General features: G+C 38.6%; 1 protein-coding gene across 1 annotated transcript in view; it reads left to right on the top strand.

Annotated features, from left to right (window-relative positions):
• LOC116997311 (angiopoietin-1) overlaps positions 1-15,248 on the top strand; it is a 150,496-nt gene that overhangs the window by 44,937 nt on the left and 90,311 nt on the right. The gene's annotated exons all lie outside the window — the stretch shown is intronic.

Below are 15,248 nucleotides of genomic sequence, written 5' to 3'. Positions count from 1 at the left end.
CCAAAGATCTTCAGCTGCACTTATTTACAACTATTTCATGCTTTCCAGGTGCTGTTTCCTAAAATTACTCAAAGCAGTTGCCATTCATTGGAAAGTTTCTTAATCAATTAATTGCAGTACCCATATCTATTATTTACTGGAAGCTTGACATGCAGCCAAAAGCTGCAAAGCCAGTATTTTTTACCTCTTGCCACATATTGTAGTCCTCCTTCCCAAGCCTGAGAAAAGCCTCAAGAATCTCAGCTCACAGACCCACTAGGTAGTTTAGCAAACACCATTTACTTCTAAAGAAAATAATGCTTATGGATTATAGCTTTTATTTGAAAAGTGCTTCCACTGCCTTCAGTCCTTAGTTGTGAAGTCCTCATCTGTGAGGCCATACTTTCAGTCTAAAGAACACAGAATACTTTCCAGTTAAGCAATAACAATTTTCAAACTCTGTAGCTAGCAGTTGTATAGTGTCACATTTTAGTCATTTGTGCATTGAAAAAGGAAGTACAATAAATTTGCTTTGTATCTCCTGAACAGAAGGAATGTGGGAATGAGCTTAGAAGTGTTGGGTTTTGCTTTCTGTCTCTAGAAAGGGATGGTGTAAGGGTGTCAGGCTGTAACTGTCCATTAAATAAGTCACACTCTCCGAAGTGGAAATTCACTACCACCAGACTTACATGCATGTTTACCATCCAAACGTGGATATTTTCAGCTCATTACAAGACCACTTCAAAAAGGACAAACCACAGCAAATGGAAACATGCAGCTTGCCACACCGCAGGCTGTGCTCTGGGCTCCCCTCAACATCCATACAATTTCCTGTTCATGAATTTCTGTAGCAGGCTGGGGCTGGTCACTGCAGTGTACAGGAGACAAAACCTTATTTTCAGTCATATTTCTCACTGGATATGTGCAGATAAACATCTGGCATTGATTTGTGGCACACAGATATCCAGGACTCAAAAGAGCACTGACAAAATGAGAAACTCTAATGACATACTACAAGCAAGGACTTCTCTGCCTTCTCCTACTGCAAAATTTCACCTCAGGTCTTTGAACTGTGCTGTGACTGCCCCTTGCTATCTTGCCTGCAGACCCTTAGTCATAATCAGCACCTTCTTGTGCAACTCTGCAAATATCTGCAAGCATTGCTGGTTACTGGGCAAATACAGCCCCTCTTCATTTGTCCCAAGGGATAAACGAACAAATGGAAGAGTATTTTTTCTCATGATGCATAATAAAATTATGGAACTTTGCCACAGGATGTTGTGGAGACCAAAATTAGAATTTTTTTTTTTCCTAATTATATTAGATAAATGCATGAGGATAGTGTCCAGCAGTGACAAAATAGTACAATTGTCTACATAAGAATTTACCTCACAAAGTTCCTAAGCTGAGGGTATCTTTGAGAATATACTGCCCTGGACTTCTGGTATTGATTGTTGTCAGAAACAGGATTCTGAACAAGATAAACCTTTGGCATAAATCTGTATAGCCATTTTATGTCTTTCTGCTTTTGTCATTTTTAATTTCTTAAGAAAATAATTAGTGCCAGTGTAGTTAAAGTACATAGAGTCTCTCAGTATGTTTATTTACCTTCTCCTTTAACCCACAAACTTATTTCCCAAGGTAATGAAGCAATAGAAAATGTTACTAAAATGTCAACTTGTTTCATAAAATTATTCTCAGATTACCACAGTGAATTTTTTTACTCTAACAGAAGATGGAAGCCATTTTGCTGAAGCAGAGCAGTTTCACAGGTTGTGTAACAAGAGCACAGCTTGCAACACATTTTAACCAAAATAAATACTCCATTGCTCTTTAGGAAAAATCATTACTTTTAAAAAATTGTTAAATATTGAACTGGTTTATACTTGCACCACTGCATTCCATCAAGAATCTGGGACCTGCTTGCACAGACTGCCCAGAGAAAGTTGTCCATTGTACAATTGGCTAAAGAATTAGGAATATGAACTGTAAAGGTGTAGATCCTTATTCAGCACTAATCAACTTCACTATCTCTAGCTGAGTCAGACAGCTGAAGATGAGATCTAAAATTTAAATGAAAACAGAAACATTGAAGTTATATATTTTAAAAGGTTCTTCTTTATCAGTTGCTTGCTTTGAAAGGTCATATTTTTCCCTCTTAAAAAAACTACTGCTCTTGATCTTGGAAGTTCTTAGTAACCTAACTGCTTGTGAAGTAAGCTGGAATGAAGTCACACAAATACAAATAATTGTAATGAAAGTAGGATCAGGCCTGCAGCTTCATTCTCAAGTTGTATTTGAATCTTTTATTTCTTCCCACTTTCCCTCTAAGCACCATGCTCTAGCCTTTTTCCATACAAATACAGTGGTCCCTCTAACATCAGTAGAAATTGTGCATGTGACCTAAGGATGTTAACTATGTAATTTCAGCTGGCAGTAATGGTATTTGCACAGTAGACCTGTATTCACAGATGGGAAAATAGTTCTTTTGTTAAGTACTTCATTCAGCTAGAAAACACCTAATCCAAGTCACCCCAGGAGGCACATACAGTCAAGACTGTCTACTCTGTGACTGTGCATTTCAATAAATGCTTCTCAACCTAAAGTCATTCTTTGATTAAACACAATCTGTCTCAATTTCACAGCATTGAAGTAAACTGGTTTTAAAGGAAACAAGTTAGGGTTTTGCTAAGACAGGGCTAAGAGATTTCTATGCCAAAAGATAATGATGTGCTAAAAGATTGTGCTGAATGCTTTTGCTTAAACATAAGATACATAGTCAGATGGCCACAGAGAAAATGAAAGCTGAAAACAAAGTGTGAGAAGGAAAGAAAATTCTGCGATGTAAATAAGGGAATGCAAACTATGCAGGATTAGTTTCTTCAGAGAGATTGCAAAACAGAACTGAAATCAATGAGGGTGAGTGTATTTTTCAGGCAAATCTCCATAGTCCTGTAAATTGCCATCATCACTTGTTAACAAAATGTGTTGGCAGCTAACAGCACAGGAGAAACAATCTCCATCTTATCCATGCCTACCACCTCTTTCAAATAAACAGTTGTTGAAGATATCTTGAGTGTCCTGAGTTGAATCACACAACTCAAACTCAAGTCTGCCAATGTTGCAGGTATATTTGCAGTCATAGCCTGAGGGCAGGGTTGTAAATGCTCCTAAATCTCCTAAGAAGCTAAATACCAGCTAAGTACAAGCTAAAAGGCTAAGTACCATCACTGTACAGCATCCTATATCCTTTAAGTTTCCTGAAAACCTGAAATTTTGGTAAGTGAAGTCAGAAATTTACTGTATTTGGGATCATGTCTTCATAAAAGATATAAAAGGAATGAATAAGCTCATAAGTTGAATGCTATAAATTCCACAATAAAAAACAGATAATGAAGCCAGTAGATAAAACTTTAGTGTTAAATATGAAGACCGTAAAGACAAGAGGAATGAACGACACATTTCAATTTCTGACTTACTCTTGCAACAATTCAGTTGTTGTCAACTTAAGGGATCTGATATGATTGTGGCAGCCCTAAATTTTCAATAATTTTCTTCTGTAGCCTAATAAATATTGTGCCAGTGGATTTTGATTTTTTGAATTGTGCTTGCACTAAAGAAAGAGACCAATGTTTACATTTGCTCTGATAGCTGGAAGAAGTTGATGGGCCTGGGAGTTCCTTCTCACCTGGCATGAAAGAGAGAAGAAATGTCCAGCCCTGCCTTATATCGTGAAGGGAAGGAGAAAGCCAGAAAAGAATAATAGGGGAAGGGGAAAAGAGAAAATTAGAGGAAGTGGAAAGGGGAATGAAAATTTCTACACTTGCTTTAATGACAGGTGATTATCTGACATTTATAAATTACCTTATCTGTTAAACCTATGTGTGTTTTAGAAGGAGGTGATTATATATTTATGGGTTCTTTTGAAACCTGGATGTCCTCAACTTTTTAATACTTCCCCTGATCCTTGACAGCAAATTCACAGAGCTTTGTGGGGCTGTATAACACTTGAGGATGTGTCCTCTATCACCAAATCCTAACAACCATGCTTTAAAGCCTGGATGAGCATATTCCACAGTAATCAAGCTGCCACTACTGAAGGTGAAGTCATTAATTGCATTCTTGAAATGCAATAGTTTGATATTCCTATGTCCCTTGCTCCTTATCTGAATAATGGGAAACAAAAATCCTGTTACACAATGAACAGGAACCATTAGAAAGAACTAAATGGATTCTCTGGGAAAAAAAGGTTGCTGGTGAAATGTAGACTCTGGTCAGTTTTGCTTCCACAATCATAACCCATGCAGGGAGTCACAAACTGATAATAGTACTTTCAAGTGGACACAATATCAGAAACCACATTATTTGGGAAAAAAGAAAGCCAGAAGTTCTATTTCATTTAAGTGATGACTGATAAAAAGCAGTTCATTTGAAACCTGTTTTTATTGGTTGTGTCATGCTATTTCTTTCAATTCCACTTTCGTCCTAAAAAATATTTTCTTAAAAATAGCTGCTGGCTGTTTTGTAAGTATTAAGCATGTCCTTAGCACAAAGTTGGATGGTTTTGATGAGCATTTTAGGGTTGTTGTGTGTAGACATCCACATGTAAATGAAGAAATCTTATGGCATCCAAGTCCCATTACATCCTTAATTTTTGCAAGGATAACTATAGTAATTTCACGACCATAAGGCGCACTGGACTATAAGGCTTACTTTTTTTTGCAGCGAGGAGCCGTGCGGCGCGCAACAAAGTATCGAATTACTGGCAGGTGCTCATTTGCAAACATTTTTTAGAGATCGTGTAGCCTTTAAATGCAGGCCCAGGCGCCCTCCCCGTGCAGTGGGCCCCGGCACTCCCGCCTGCCCCTGGCGCCATCTGGCATGGCTTACGGCTCCCACCACGCGGCCGCGCTGCGTCCCGGCTTCCACCCGGCTGGTGGCGGCAGCGCTTCTCCCCGCTTTCCCGTGGCAGCAGCCGTGCCGCTTCTCTTGGCTTCCCCGGGGCTGTGCCACTTGTCTCCGCTTTTCTGCGGCGGTGCTGGCAGCCATGCTGCCTCTGGCCGCATCTGGCCGCTTTTCCGAGGCGGTGCCTGCAGCGGTAGCGGCTGTAGCAGTCATGCCGCCTCTGGCCACATCTGGCCGCTTTGCTGCAGCCGCAGGGGCTGCGTCTCCGCCGCCCCTGCTTTCCCCCGGCTGGCTGGGCCACGCCGCCGCTGCTCCGATGCCGCCGGCGGGCGGGCTCTGCTCAGGGCTGTTGCAGGCTCACACTTCTCGTCCCCCCTGGGCCAGGGCTGCCCAGCTTCTCGTTTCCCCCACGCCCGGGCTGGGGCCAGCACCGCCTGGCTTCTCGTTCCCCCCACCCCCGCACCCGGAGTGGTGTCGCCCGGCTTCTTGTTCCGCCCGTGCCCGGGCCAGGGCTGGCGGCAACTCCCTCCCTCCCCTCGCGGCTCCTGCCGGCCATGGCCATCCGCTCCTGCCCCCCCTTGCGACTCAGCGCTCCCATGGCACCGCTCTCCCATTGCGGTTCGCACTTCCGGTTTGGTAATTTTCGCAACTTTGTTCATCATATAAGGCACACTGGAATATAAGGCGCACGTCTGGGTTCGGGGGAAAAATTTAGTCAAAAGGGTGCGCCTTGTAGTCGTGAAATTACTGTAATTCTGTCTCTAAAAAACATCACAGGCTGAATGTCAGTGTGTGATAGCTGTCAATTGTAATTGCTTTGGAAGAGTTCTGTCAGAGTTGAATGCAATGCAACCGTTATGCATGTGGAGTGTGACAACTCCTGGAATCAAAGCATTTCAATCCAAAGGTTTATTTATGCAGAAAGTTTGTAGAGAAATTGTCTGAATATTTTTCTACTTTTCAAACAAGAAATCATTGGGAATCTGGTACAGAAACACAGTGTGGGCCTAAACCCCCAATTTAGGAAAATCTGTTGTGTACAGTGAAATTTTAATGGCATGGAGGCACATAAATTTAAGCATTTTACTAATTTACAATGGATTTGGCTGAGATCACCCAATGTGAGAACCCTCAGGTCAGTATGTTTTCACAAGTATATTCAAACACTATCTTCAGAAAATGTGCATACCTATTGCATATCTGAAATCTTAAACTCAGCATGAAGTACAATACCATCCTTTCTATAATTTAACAGCTTAATTTTTAAGATAAGTTAAAATCTATATTTATTTGATAATCCCAGCAAAATTCATAAGCAATATTCAGAATAGACGCAAGTTCTCAGCCCTGACACATGTATTGATGGGCTGTCATGCACAGTCATACTTGAGCACTTCCTCTTTACCTTTACGAACCTCTGCTCTTCATGGCTAATGATTCTGCTTTAGCCAGTATGGAGAACAGAGGAATAGAAAACACATTTGACCCATCTTAGCCAATATTTCTGTAGACTAAACTCTTACTTTGATGAGGATTTGTAGGCCTGTAATCCTGCAGATTTAGGAAGGAATAGAAGCTCTGTTTTCTAGTCTCTCATGTGATGGTGTTTCAAAGAAAATTAAACCAGTTAAATCAGTTTGCTGTAACTGTGTGACAGCTAATTAATGAGGAAATATCTTACAGAGTGAGACACACCTGAACTGCTTACTGCATTTGTACCCACGAATCATGTTCCTTAGAGTTTAATCTTTTTGTTGTATGAAGAATTCAGCTATTTATCTTTGTTCGAAACCTCTCTTTAGAGATATAAACTTTGGCATCTTTGAGATTCCTGTCATGAAAGACTATTCTTAAAAATATTCCTATACTTCACATCTATAAGAGATACAATCTTGAGACATAATGAATACCTTTTATACTATAGAGGAGTATCTTGGAGGAATAAGACTGAACTTTTTGTAACTTGACAAATACAATCTATAGGAAGGCAAGGTGAATGTTCTGTAGTCAATGCTATGTATACAGTTTAGTTTGGCACTGTTAGTTCTCTGTGCAATTGGCAACATTTGGCTGCAAAGTACATTTTTTTCAGTTTTAGGTTGGCTACTTTAACAGTAGTTAGGTTTTCAACCATCATCTCTAAAACCATTAATCAAATTACAGTTCCTGCCATGGCCTATTGGGAAGTATTAGTGAAATGACAGAATTAATGCCATTAATGCAGAATTGTTCTAGTGCCCAGGGTAAAGGAAATAGTAAACCACATTAGTAAAGCTGTACCCTCAACTTGTAAACCTAAAGGAATATCCTTGTAAAAGAGGTGAACTGAGAGGGCTCATACTGGGAAATTTATTTGAGACACTCACATGGTTTCCTTGTTAAGAAAAGTAAAAAAATAGGGAAAAAAAATCTACCTTTTATAAATGCATGAAGATGTAGTTTAGAGCTGCTCCTCCATCTCTCCCATGGCACTAAGGTATACAATGAACCATCTATGAGATATCTTAAAAGCAGAAATTCCTTCAAGTTAGCAATATTTTTTCTGTTTTCCCAGAGTATAAAAGTAAAGAGCTGAATTATGCCAAATAACACAGAATGTCATTATTTTTAGCTCTGATTCAACAGAAGATTTACAGACAGATTAGTGGTCACCAAAGAAGTATTTGCATCTGTTGTTTATGTTATGACATTTGAGATCAAAGTTAGGTTTTAAACTTTAACTTTCTGTTTTGCAAGTGGATAATTAAACTGGAAAAAAAGATGAAGATGTGAGGAGGGGAAAGTGATGGAGTATTTAAAACACTGAAGACAGTTTTGAAATGAAGAGGATGTGTGGGATGAAGCCCAGAGGTTGGATCCCCCAGCCTTCTGAACACTCTGCTCCTCATTCCCCAGATTAAGTACACATCGTGTGTGTGCCTGTGAATCATCCTGGAGATTGTGGAAACACTCCATGTTTAAACTGAGGCCTGGACTGGCCTCAGGCTTTATTGAATGTCCAGCCTTTGCAGCACCATGTCCAGCGTGCCTAATTCTGTGTAGCCATGGTGATAAAATATTTCTGTGGTTGAACCTAACAAAATTAGTACTGAGTTGCAGTGGCAAAAACAAGTCCAATGAAAACCAACAGTGGAAACTAAGCAAAATAAGGATTTTTTCTGAGGAGATGCTAAGGTTTTTTAAGTAAATAGAAACCTTGAATAGCTGATTTTAAGTAAGTTGTAGGTCTCTTTAAAGAGATAATTGATGTGCATTCCTACAGTCAAAGAAAGAACTACTACCTACCTTGTAAAAGAGTAGATCACCAACAGGCAGAAAACCACCACAAAACCCCTACTTGAGCCACTGTCTTTAATGAGAATGTGATTAGGCCTTTTGTGAAGATAGCTAAGGATGAAAGTTTCTTATGATTAACTGCACAACTCAGAAAATTATAATGGTTAGGACATCCTGTCATAATCTGCTCGCTTGTAAAATACCTCACAGGTCAGACAAAGGCGTTTCCATTTATCAGATTTTGGAGATTTGATGAAATAATTTACTGGCTTCTGTTCAGTTCATATGGTCTGATCCTGTACTGAGATCCCTGTGAGAGCAGACCATGTCATGGTCACAAATGCTCACAGGTTCACCCATTATACAAATGTACCAGCACAGTCATCTACACACTTGATAATGTTGGTCTATACATGTGTGCAAAGGCTGCAGCTGAGAAGTCCTTCAGTCCTTCCTCTTTTTCAAAGAACAGAAGTAATAAATTTAATCAATTGGTCTCTGTCTGAAGTTGCCTGGCTATGGTAAGTGCTGGGCATATGTGTAGACTGGCATTGTCATCTTGACATTATTTATGGCCCTTCTTGGGCACAGTTAAGTGAGAAGAAATTGAACAGAGACAAAATTCATTAACTATGAAACCCAAACAGACTTACAGAAATTCTTTCTCTCAGCACTCATTTGCATATTACTGTTGGTATTACTTGGAAAGAGTGTAAATAAGGTAAAAAAGGTCTAAAGAGAAGGTTGACTTTAAGTTGGCATTGTCTTATAAAAATATTTCTAGTCACTGTGTAGACTTAGATTATTACGGAATGTTCTGTTCTTTTAACTGAACATCACATTAGATTTGTCTGGATAAAAATATTTGGATTATTTATTTATGTTGGAAAAACTGTATGAATTTAAATTTAATTTAATGAGCTAACTAACTTGTCCTTTAATGGTATTAAACTTTCATTGAATCTGAGAAGCAAATGCAATTTTAAACAAAATTAGGAGGATAGTTGAAATATCTAATTTAATGTAATTTTGCAAGTTAGCATAAATAAAGTATAGTTGTCATGGTGTGCCATCAGTTCTGATGTTCTGTTACACACACATTGTTACATACAACCTTAAAAAGGTTTTTCCTTTTTAAGTAAAATGGTCTATTTCTAGCAGAAAGGCTGCCTGTGCTTCGAAATTCAATGTATTTATCTCACAAAATTTTCTGAGTAGAAACCATACTGTCTTATTTTTAAATAACCCTTAACTTCAAAATAATTTAAAATCAAGAGACAATAAAACATCTTTTTTTTGTTTATATCTTTTTTTGCATAAAAATATTCTGGAAGGATATTTATAGCAATTTAAATGTACTCAATTTTTTATTAAATTATCACAGTTAAGTAATAAATCCTAAAGGTGGTCTACAGGGGAGCTGGAGAGGGGGTCTTCATCAGGAACTGTAGTGATAGGATGAGGAATGGCTTTAAATTGGAGAAGGGGATGGATTAGACTGGACATAAGGAAGAAATTCTTTATTGTGGGGGTGGTGAAGCACTGGAACAGGTTGCCCAGAGAAGATGTGGATTCCCCATCTCTCTAGTTGTTCATGGCCAAGGATGGATGGAGTTCTGAGCAGCCTGGTCTAGTGTGAGGTGTCCCTGCCCATGGCAGCAGGGGTGGAACTAGATGATCTTTAAGATCCCTTTAAACCCAAAACATTCTATGTTTCTAAGATTTGTTTTTAAGCAATCATTTGGCTGAGTTACCAAAGGGCAACTATTCACAGCATCCCAGGAATTATAACTTGAATAAAACTATTTGGTCATCTATTTCCTTCCTTGAAAGCTCAGGATTATTTCCTAAAGTATATCCCTCCAACTACTAAATCTGCCATAGCTAATTATATACTGTATATTCCATTTTTAGCATTCAGCTCACTCTTCTCAATAAAAGCTTTACAGTTCATGCACAAGTAGAATAGGCTTTAAGCATAAAAGAAATAAAATCAAATACCAATCTGATTAACTTTTCAGGTCTCAGAAAGCCAGTTTATATTAAAAATCCCTCTTTCCACACTGGCTTTTGAACCATGTGCTAAAAGATGGGGATTATGAAGATCCATTGCAGCAAAGGATTCAAACATTCTTCAGCTGGTTCAGCTGACATGCAGTACAGTGCCAACTCTGCTGTTCATAAACATGTCAATGAAACACATCCACCGCTGAGCTCCTCTTCAAATTTGTGACTGGTCATTTCAGTCGTTTACATGTCACTAAGTTTTCTGAAGCATCTTGACAATAAAAGGGCAGATGGGGCTGGCATTATGTTTTAATCAGGCATGGAAGAGTTCCATTCACATTTATGAAAATATTTGTTTATTAACCAATAAAACATAGCACTGAAGTAAAAAACAACTGGTATACAACCTTTTTTCTATCAGCAGTTATGTGACATATAACTGCAGCTTTCTGATTGCAATAGTTCACACGTGTTACCTTCAGAAATGTGGTGCTAACATATTATTTTCAAAAAGATATTAGAGCTGTCTTATGAAGTAAAATTACTGGGAAGGCCCATATTTTAGTTTATTTCACAGGTGTTTCAGAGACTTCTTGTCAGACAAGTTAGCAGCCTTGTGGAAAGTTCACAGAAGCCAAAAAGCTGTAAGTTCAAACATCACTTGTTTTTTAGATATTCTTTGTATTTCAATGTACTTTACAGTTAGTTACTAAACAGGGACTCACACTCTTAATTTTAGCAGTGGATGAGTTATCAGTGTGAGCCTCCTTTTTACCTGATAAATTTGTGGACCCATCTGTTGAACACAATCTTTTCTGGCAGGAGAGAAACAGAAGTTACTTTTTAAATACTACAAAGTCAACTGTCACATACATGAGTACACTGTCACCACCAGGAAAGTGGGGAATGGATTAAATGCTTGCTTCAAACTGTCTCAGGAATAATCAGCTCCAACCACCAGCAATCCAGAATCCACATCTCTTCTGCATAACATAAATAAAATCAGGATTGAGTGCATCACATTCACCTATAACTAGGTGAATCCTGATCTACACTGAATATCTAGGAGGTGACACAGTATTAAAAAGCTAGACTATTTTTCTCTTACATTTTTGTAATATTGAAAAATAAATCTTTTAGGAATTTTGATAGTGCAATTAAAGAGATTTCTTTATACTTCCTACAAAAATCTGCTTTCACTCTTGAAGGCAGGCAGTTCACCAGTGAAAAGCTGTGCTACCATCTTGAGTAGAGAGGGACCTTGAAGTAACAAACACAGATATTAACAAGAGTGTGAAGGAAAGAAATAGAATCACATTTTCTGAACACTTAACTGCATACTTGGAAAAGGGATTTTCATCTAAACAAGAGTTTTGTTGTACATTTTAGATTTTTTAATCTATTTCTTTTTGGGAAGTAGAATAAGTCCTACCTAGAAAAGTCATTCAGATCAGTCAAGCTTTTGCAGTGTTCCAGCTGAGCCTTTACTCACAAATGCCACAGATTTGGGGAAGATGCTTTTATGCCATGACCTTCTCTCATGTGGCAGCAGTGGACTGCAGGTCTGCTTGGAATGTCCCCTTTTTTGGGATGCCATGAAAGCAGAGATCTTTCTTCTGCCCAGCTGTGAGAAAACTGCTCTTGAATAGTAAAGATAAGCTTCAAACAAACCCCCAACACCTGACCTTTCAGGAAGTTCAGTTCTCAACTGGAACTCTGCAGCTCATTTTACATAATCCTTTCTGTATTCTTCCTTTAAAGGAAAACATCTTTGTGGTGGCCTTGCAGTCTACTTGCAAAGAAAGAAGTGAAGTCCTGTTTTCCTACTTTTTGTCTTTACACTGACAAAAAGAGCAGTGACACTATTTCCACTGTTATCACACAGAAATCCATTAAACAGTCTACACATTCTGAAGATATTAACACCTCCCCTTCCTTTTTCCTGCTGGGAATTTGTGGTAGCATGGTAATTTATTTCAAGTGGAACAGAAGCATATCTGTTTTAGTTTTCTTTTCATGTCTAGAAGTTAGAAGTTTAGTCCAAATATAATAATGGTTAATAATCCCTATGTCCACACCTGCACTAATGTCAGCAGCATACTTTTCACAAGAAAATAATCTTGAATAGCATGTTAATAGGTTTACAGTAAGGAAAAGCCCCAGTGTTTGGTTTTAGAGCAGATTAGAATTGTAGCCAGCTAATAAAAATTAAAATAAAACCGTTCATATTGGCTTTGGGAAGACATTTTTACCTGTTCTGGAGCTGAAAGTCGAAAAGGAAAGCCTCAAGAATGAAATCCTGGCCAGTGGGCACCTGCAAAACCTCCCTTGACTTTAATATGTCAGAATTCCAGACTTCCTGTGCCATCCCCTCTCCCCCCAAAAAATCTGTGTCGTAAACCCACATTATTTGACCTAATGGAGATTGAAAACACAGCATTACCTGAATGCAGTGAGTTGGATCCAAATGAGACAGGGATGCACTGGGGAATCAGGAGTTTCCTGACCTGTTGCCCCCAGGTCTCTTCTCTGGTTCAGTTAGCTTTGGCACCCTTGGCCCCCCGCCATCAGATCAAACCTTCTGGCATGACACAGAGTTAACCTGTTCCTATCAGCATCAATACCGGGCATGGAAAACCTTTGTCCTAAAAAAGAGAATACCTGTTTCAGAACATTTATTTTTCAGTGTTTTTATGGCTTACATTTAGATTTTCTGTGCTCTGGGCACAGGAGTTTGCAGGTGACATTGGAGTTCAAATATACCCTGCAGTAACCAACAGAGCTTCTGTGGGTCCTCCAGGAGCAGCAGATATGAATTTGCTAGAGTCATAGTTACAGCATTTCTTGAGTAGCTGACAGGACTTTTTATGTCTTTCCAGTACTGAAGGATTTGCTGTGCTGTAAAGTTTTGAATACAGGGCACAAACATTATTGCCAGCTATTGGGTAGGATGCATAATTATTACCATGATAGCAATCTACAGCTCAGTGAAAAAGCTGCCAAACTTTGCTTGGGATTCATGAACACTTTGTTCTCTACTATTATAGTACAAAGTGTGATAGATATGAGCATTATTGATGTCAATTCCTCGTTCAATCAAATAGCTGTAGTCATGGGAAATGTTATCCTAATTCCTGTATGTTCTGCACATGTGGTTAAAATAATGACTTGAAAGTCTAAATTTATATACAGCAACTACAAAGTCAGTAGAACAGATATTGTTCCTTGCCCATGTGGGAGAAGAGCAGTACCACATGGCTATCATTATGAAAATGAGATTGAAGTAAAATCCTGACTTGGAATACTTGAAAGTTTAAGAATATCTATATTTGATTTTGAGCCCTGGTAATTTCTGATTCTGAAGAGTTACAGCATATTTGAGAGGCCTAGGATATTTTCCTTCTATTTAATAGTCCTGTTATTTTGATATGTTGGTTTATTCAATGTATTTTTTATTACATTGTAAATGCTTCTGAGTTATTACTAAACCACCCTTCTGACTGTGGTTTTACTTGGCAAGAAAACATTAGTCTTATTGTTATGCATGACCTACTTGGGATTTATTGTAAAATTAAAAGTATTATAGAAGGAAGAACAAGAGAGCAAAACCAGTGATAAATGCTAAGAATTCATGTAATATCTGAGTGAAGTACAGACTTGTAATAACTGGTATGTCTCATCTTTGTATCATGGCTCTGTGTTTTCACTACATTAATCATGCCAGAAGGGTTGTAACTTCATATTTGTGAACTGTGAAGGTCTGTCAGGGCAAGGGCCCGTACATGTTCCTGGATTACAAATCGGAAATGACTGTGATCATTATCACTTTGGGCACAGGGACACTGCCTAGAAATTTGCAAACAAAAGTAGCAACTTAATCAGTGACAGAGTAAGCCTGACAGCTACCCTGCCACTTCGCTGGGAATGCAGCAGCAGCATGGGTGCCAGGACCTCTGGATCACCAGAAATGTATTCATATTTAGATTATCTGAAGGACATATCAAAGACATGTGGACAGTTTCTTGCCACTAAAAAAATTTAAAGCTATTCCTCTTCATTATTAGTGTAATGATTTGAATTTGTATGGAACTAGCATGAGTGTTAATTAATGTCTAATTGTGGCCATTAAGTATAACGTTTGCAAATATATGCTTGGTGGTTTCTGTTTTCCCTTGTAAAACCAGACGTATTTTCAAATTTCTGCGTCCAAACTGCCCATCTCTTTGTCAGACAATCCATTTCTAGTATATGTTGGTTCCTCTATAATTTGCTATGTCTGTACTGCATGAGTGCTCAGGACAGACTTAGTAGTTCATCTATGAATTTATTTGTCCTATCGTTGTTAAGAGCACCAATAGAAACTACATCAGCCATAGAAACTACTGACAGTGAGTTAGCAGACCTATAATTGAAGGCTGAAAACTTCCCCACTTCAGCTCATGATTCCATGACTTACAAAAGAATGCATCACAATAATATTGTCTTCCAGGAAGAGCTGTGATTATGATAAACTGAAGTAGGAGGGAATATACTTGCCAGGTCCTGGGAAAAAACGTGGGGGAAAATGCTTCTCCTAAAGTAAGGCTTTAGGACAGAGACTCTTCCATCATTCCTTTTCATTTGTCTCCTCTTTACAGTGACTTGAGTGCAGGAATATCTCCAAAGGACTTTTATTTTCAAATTTTCCCTAAATTTAAACACTTGAAATGGCTTTTGTTCTTCAGAGTTACATTAAAATAGAGATCTTCAGTCCAGTTTTCTTGTTATTACTGCTGAGTTTGTGCTCAGTGCTGCGCACGGAGCTGTCCTTCTGCTCCTCATTATTGCAATTCCAGTGTGGTTATTCCTTTAGCAGTTTATGGAAACAAAAATGCTTATTCCCACTATATCAGCTCTCTAGAGAAACCTATAGTTCTACATTTTTCATTGAGAGATTATGGCATTCAAGAAGTAAACTCAGGGCAAGGATTTGATCCCTGTAATCATACCCTGAATCTCACTCCAACAACTGGGGATGAAGGAGATGGTATTAGCACACGTTTACTAAAAGGAAAAGTGATTGCTCTCTTTCAAAATCTCAA

This window comes from Catharus ustulatus, chromosome 1 (genome assembly GCF_009819885.2).
Source record: "Catharus ustulatus isolate bCatUst1 chromosome 1, bCatUst1.pri.v2, whole genome shotgun sequence".
Classification (NCBI taxonomy): domain Eukaryota; kingdom Metazoa; phylum Chordata; class Aves; order Passeriformes; family Turdidae; genus Catharus; species Catharus ustulatus.
This window is presented reverse-complemented; position numbering and strand designations above follow the sequence as displayed.